This window comes from Mus musculus, chromosome 4 (assembly GCF_000001635.26).
Source record: "Mus musculus strain C57BL/6J chromosome 4, GRCm38.p6 C57BL/6J".
Lineage (NCBI taxonomy): Eukaryota > Metazoa > Chordata > Mammalia > Rodentia > Muridae > Mus > Mus musculus.
In genome coordinates this window covers 130867000-130873184 of record NC_000070.6, presented here as the reverse complement: position 1 = coordinate 130873184, position 6185 = coordinate 130867000, and the positions used below count along the sequence as shown (strand labels likewise).

General features: G+C 48.0%; 1 long non-coding RNA gene across 2 annotated transcripts; it reads right to left on the bottom strand.

Moving 5' to 3' along the window:
* Nucleotides 1–286: 286 nt before the first annotated feature.
* On the bottom strand, nucleotides 287–2135 carry Gm35294. Of its 2 annotated transcripts, none has more exons than XR_390790.2 (4): nucleotides 1909–2135; nucleotides 1516–1668; nucleotides 999–1113; nucleotides 287–505 (listed from the first exon to the last, which is right to left on the bottom strand). It is a non-coding gene; the product is annotated as a predicted gene, 35294 (long non-coding RNA). The 2 variants fall into 2 exon arrangements; XR_390791.2 differs by having other exon boundaries at nucleotides 1565–1668.
* Between the last annotated feature and the right edge of the window lie 4050 nt (nucleotides 2136–6185).

Genomic DNA, 6185 nt, shown 5'->3' with positions numbered 1-6185 from the left:
CTGGAATGGCCATTGTCACAGCCCCACCTCTGTGCAATGAAGGAAGAGAGAACCTTTTCTCTTCATGAATGCCACCGCCATCCTTTAGAAGCAGAGCGAGGAGGGAACAGATTTCTGAGCATCTACGTTTTCTCTCTATCTTCAACCTGGGTTGCCTACCATACCCACAACGTAGTGGTTCTCGCTTGGAAGATCCAAGAATTTCCAAGGGGACAAAAAAAAAAAAAAAAAAGAAAAAACCTTCTTTCCAGTTCTGAAGGCCAACATGCCATCGTCCTCCTGGCTGACTTCCCTGCGGTCTGATGGAATGCCAGAAGCAAGATGGAGGCTCCCTTGGAGTGCTACCTAGATGACCAGCTAGCACCTTCTCCAAGGAGCCTGAATGAAGGCCACAGCCTCGAGGTGTCCAGGAGAGGCCTTCTGCCGGATTCAAACATTTCCTTGGTTTTGAGAGTGAGCTGGCTGTTGCCTGTAAGAAACTGGCTGGGCCTGAATGCAGTTAGAGCTGCAAGACACAAAAAAGAAGCGATTGGAAGCTAATGAGTATTGATTACAAGGGGAAAGCGGGTTAATTGAGTGAGCCGGTAACTTGGTTGCCAAGGTAACATCTCACTTGAAATCTAATCATCACCCCAGTGGGCACACCGGGATCAGCGCAGGGACTGGGGATGTGACGGAATGACTCCTGTCTGACGATCAAGAGCCTGAACGTCAAACTATGGCCAGGGGCTGCAGAAGGGGGGCCAGTCAGACAGGAAGCCACTGAGCTCGAGGCTGGGCACCCTCTCTGTGGATTCATCTACTCTGAAAGCCAGAGAGAAACCTGCTGTGGCCCCCGGGCAGGCCATCAGCTCTCTGCTGGCCGGAAAGCATGAATGCGGGAGGAAGAATCCTTCTCCCATGTCGAGGAAGAAGAAACACCTTATTTGCATAGACACAGATGATATTGGAGCTCTGGAGAGAAGTCAAAGGGTGGTTTAGGCTTTATGTTTCTCTACCTTTGCTCCAGGTCAGGTTGAATGCAGAAAGCAGATGTCAGGGAGATAGACTCTGCATCCGGTAGTCTGATGAATGCGAGACCCTGGGTTAAATCCTCGACACAACCGGGAGTGGCTGAGGAGGAAGATGAAGGCAAACCCAGTATCTTTGTTAGCAAGTCTCTCAGTTCCTTGAAGTGTTTCTAACTTCACTTATCTTTTTTTTCCAATTTATTTTATGTATATGGGCGTTTTGAGTGTGTGTGTGTGTGTGTGTGTGTGTGTGTGTGTGTGTGTGTGTGTGTGTGTGTCTGTGTGTGTGTGTACCCTCTGCAGCCAGAAGAGGACTTCCTCTGAACTGGAGTTAACAGATGGTTGTGAGCTGCTATGTGGGTGCTGGGAATCAAATCTGGGTCCTCTGGGAGAGCAGCCATTTCTCTTAACCACTGAACTAACTCTCCAGCCCCTGTTTGTTTTCTTTTTATTTCCTCAGGGAAGGGACAAAGCCCTGAAGTGTGTGTGAGCCTTCTCCACCCACCTGAGTTAGGTTCACTTCCATGAAGCAAGCAGACCGCCAAAGCGCCCACCTTAAAAGACAGCCATTTGCAACTGTCAGGGGAGCAGGCTGCCTCGGTGCCTATTAAGATGCAGGAGATTGTTTTTCGGAATGGGTAGCAGCTGGCTTCAGCCCCTGTGGGACAGTTAACAGAGGAGAGGTGGCAATATATCTGTGTGAATTGTCATGGATGAGGTGGGATTTAATGGTGACCATTGAGATCACACTTGGACGATAGCCGCCATCTCTGTGCCCCGGCCGAGGACTCACCGAGACAGGAGGGCAGCCCACAGCAGCCCAGTGTGGAGCATTTACCACAGGGCAGTGATGTAACCCACTTCTAGTGTTCCTACTGCTGCACAATGAAGTTATTACCTGGTTGATAAAACTTCCTGACAGTTGGTCTGGCAAGAGGGCTCAGCCAGCAAAGCGCTTGCCACAGGGCCTGACAACCTGGGTTGGATCCCGAGAACCTACGGAAAGATGGATGAAGAGCACCAACGTCACAGAGCTGGCCTTTGACTTCCACATGACAGAAATCCGCTCTGTGTGTGTGTGTGTGTGTGTGTGTGTGTGTGTGTGTGTGCACGCAGACCATATACATAATAAAAATAGACAAAAATGTTTAAGTTTTTTAATTCCAGGTCATTCCACAGGCAAATGTTTTTTGGTTTTGTTTTTGCTTTTGTTTTCATTTTTGGTAAGATTGGAGTGTAGCGCACCCTTCTATATCTGGCCTTCTCCATTGTTTTAAAGGCCACTTGGAGATTCCCTGTATGGATAAAACATAAGAAAAAGCTCCATTCTGCAAACGGGCCCATCTCTTATTTGTCCATTTGCCCATTTTTGTACATTCAGATTGTGGGTTTTCTTTTCTTCTCTTGTTTCTTGGGAAGTTTTTTGCTATTACCAACTGACACTTCAAAACCATCCTTGCAATTAAATCATCGGCATGTCTGTGATTATCTCCTTTGAATAAATTCTATGAAGTTAAATTTCCAGGTCAATTTGAATGCAAATCGCTAAGCCTTCCTCAGATATTTCCAAATTGCAGAAAGTTAAAAGACCCAACTTACATCTATCTAGAAACCATTTTTTATACTTTTATTGCAAATTTATTTATTGTGTGTATATATGCATGTGTGTACATGAGTGCACATGTATGTATTTAAGTGTATATGTGCATGAGCACATGTGTTTGCATGCATCTATGAGTAGGTGTGTATATGTGTGCATGAGTGCATGCATGTGTGCACATGTATATATGCATGTGTGTACATGAGTGCATGTGTGAGTATTAAAGTATATATGTGCATGAGTGCATGTGTAGTATCATTTGTGTGTACATGAGTGCATAGGTATGTATGCATGTGTGTTATGCATGAGTGTGTTGCATGTGTGTGTGCATGAATGCATGTATATGTATGCATGTGTGTATATATGAGTGCATGGATATGTATGCATGTGTGTTATGCATGAGTGCATATATATGTATGCATGTGTGTGTACATGCATGAGTGCATATATATGTATGCATGTGTGTGTACATGAGTGCATGTGTGTGTATGCATGTGTACCATAGTTCAGTATATGGAGGTGTTGTGGGTTGCCCTGGTACTGTTTGTATTCTGATGTTAATTCTGCTTCCTGAAGAGGGGCTGACCAGGAGTGGATCACATACTCAGGTGATTTCATGAACCTTCTTCCCATTTTAACTGGCCAAATAAAGGCTATAGCTTGTGATTGAGCAGTGGAAGGGAAAGATGGGGCTGGAGGTTTAAGAGAGTGGGGGAAGAAAGGGAGAGGGAGGAGGAGATGAGGAGATAGAGGAGAGAGGGGAAGATGAAGAAAGAAGAGGTGGGAGGAAGGTAGAGCAGAACCACATGGCCTGGAGAATCTGCAAGTAGCAAGGGGTCTCATAGCTGGGGAATAGGGTCATGTAATGTGGATCTCCTCAATCTAGGCATGCAGCTTATAAATATTATAACTGAGTTGTGTGGGGTTTTTGCACGGGCTTAAGGGGGTTGGAGTTTTACTGCAACATGGAGGTTAGGGCAGACAGCTTCTGGAAGTCCGTTCTCTCCTTCCACCAAATGGAGCTAGGGATTTAGCTCAGGGCATGGCAGGCAACTTCACCTGCTCAGCCATTCACCAGCCTTCATTTCTCTAAAAAAGATCATTTTTAGGTATACATAAGGAAAACCTAGAAACTAATATGAACAGAAGTGTAAAATCAAAGTCACACACAGCTAAGATACAAATCAGTATCCCTCCCTCCCTCCCTCCCTCCCTCCCTCCTTCTCTCTCCCTCCTTCTTCCACTCCTTCCTCTCTTTCTTTTTCTTCCCTTGACTTCCATAACCTCCACCTTAACACACACACACACACACACACACACACACACACACACACACAGAGACAGAGACAGAGACAGAGGCAGAGAGAGGAGAGGGGAGAGAGAGGGAGATAAAAGTCTTTCTCTTATCTATCTCTTTCTGACTTTGTCTCTTTGTCTCACTACTTTTAATCTCCATGTCTCTATTGCGTTCTCATGAACACTTATAGTCCTTTTTTTTTTTTACACGTATGGTTTTTTGTCTGCATATACATCTATGTAACACATGTGTGCCTGGTGTCCACAGAGACCAGAAGAGGGCATCAGATCCAACTAGAGTTACAGATGGTGTGAGCTGTCTTGTGCGTGCTGGGAGCAGCCAACACTTCAACCTCTGAGCTGTTGCTTCGGTTCTCACACCTGTAATCCCATGCTCATTCTCTCGCCCTCTGCCCCAATTGTCACTGTCTCTGTCCCTCTCTTGGGATGACCCTCCTGCAGGGTTTCACAATCAGGCAGCTGTGAGCATCAGTCACATTCTAACAGAGCAGTGGAGCAGGCAGAGCACTATCCCAGGCCATCCATGGCTCACTCTTCAGGGTGACACCCTAGTCTAGCAGCTGCTGGGCATCCCTCGTCCAAAGCTCACGGCTCATAGCTGTCCCCAGGTTCAGAAATGTTAAGACTCCAAGCTGTCTCAGTCAGATTCTGCAACCTGACATGTGCTCTCTGATGCACACATATGCATCAACATGTGCTGTCTGCCTCAGGGGTATGTGTGTTAATAGGTCAGGCAGACACCAAAACATGGAAATTCAGGAAGCTGGTGCCCTCCTTGGGATGAGGATGGGAAAGGAGCTGCTAGGAGCTCCTCTACTCCAGCAACTATGAGTGCCTGCAGGTCTCCACAGGTCGGTCACTCCTGCTGCCTCTGCCTGGCTACCTTCCCATCCCCCTCCCTCAGCAAACATCTGCCTGCCTCCACTTTTGCTCTCCCCTTGCTGCAACGTGCTCCCCTTGAAACCCAGCATTACACAGAATGTTCAAAACCACAGTGGACAAGCCCAGGCTGAGCCTCTGGACTCAGAGCCTGTCTGTGACTCACCACACCTGTGGAATCCTCCCTCTGCTCATTGGTGCTGGGCACACGGTGCACACCAAGACAGGGCTCATGGACACATGCCCGTCACGTGATGAGCAAGTGTGTCCCGTCCCTCTCCCCTCTTCCTGTCTTCCCTTTCCTCTCTACCTCTCTGCCTCCTCTCCTCTCATTTCTGTCTCTGTCCTCTTTGTCCCCTCTCGTCCCTCTGTCTCTTTCTCTTGTCTTTTCTCTCAAGCCCATGACTTCAAATAGCAGTCTACAGCACCCAAATTTCCCAAGTTTTCCTCTGCAGCCCAAGACTCACCCCAAAAACCTCAGGCCTCAACATCTCCCCAGATGCCCTTCTCCAAACCCAGTACACACTCTGAACCTCCGCCCTCAGAAGTCTCCTGGCCTCCTGGCCTCCTGGCCTCCTGGCCTCCTGGCCTCCTGGCCTCCTGGCCTCCTGGCCTCCTGGCCTCCTGGCCTCCTGGCCTCCTGGCCCAATCTCCTACCTGTTTCCATATAGAACCATCTAATGGTTTCTACTGCTTGTAGAACCAACCACAGCACACACCAGCGTCTCTAGCACTTATAAGATTGAGTGTCCTGCTTTCCCCAACTCTCCACCCCCCCCCATTCAGACCTCCAAGCTCCTTGTCCCTTCCTACTTGAGAACACAGCAGGCCCCACCCCTGTCAAGACCCACCCATGCTGGCCCTGCCTGGATCTCTATCTCTGAGACTGGCTCTTGTTATCCTTCAGATCTCATCCTTGCATGTCGGCTCCTTCAAGATGCCTTCATCATCCTCCTTACAAACCGACTCCTCAGTCAGCAATGGTGTGGCGTTGACTCCAATGTTGCCAGGAGAGGTCTGGCACTTCTCTGCAACAAAATGATAACTATTTGAAGTGAGGGATATGCTAATTACCTCAAACTTTCATCATGCGATGTGTACACACATCAGCACCTCACACTGTAACCCACGAACCTGCAATGATTAGTGTGTATCAACCAAAAAGGGAATTAAACTGAAACAAGCATTGCCTGCATCCACCGTCCTGTCTCATGCCCTGCAGCAGCTCCATTCCCCCAAGAGGCAGCTCCAGCAAGGCAGAAGCTAGGAGGTCAGGGCATAGTTGGTGCTCAATAAAAGCTGACAGACCACGAAATGAAGTGTTTAAGAGTGACTCTCAGCCATCAGGCTGGCAATGTCCTTCTTTTGCTTCCCTGGTG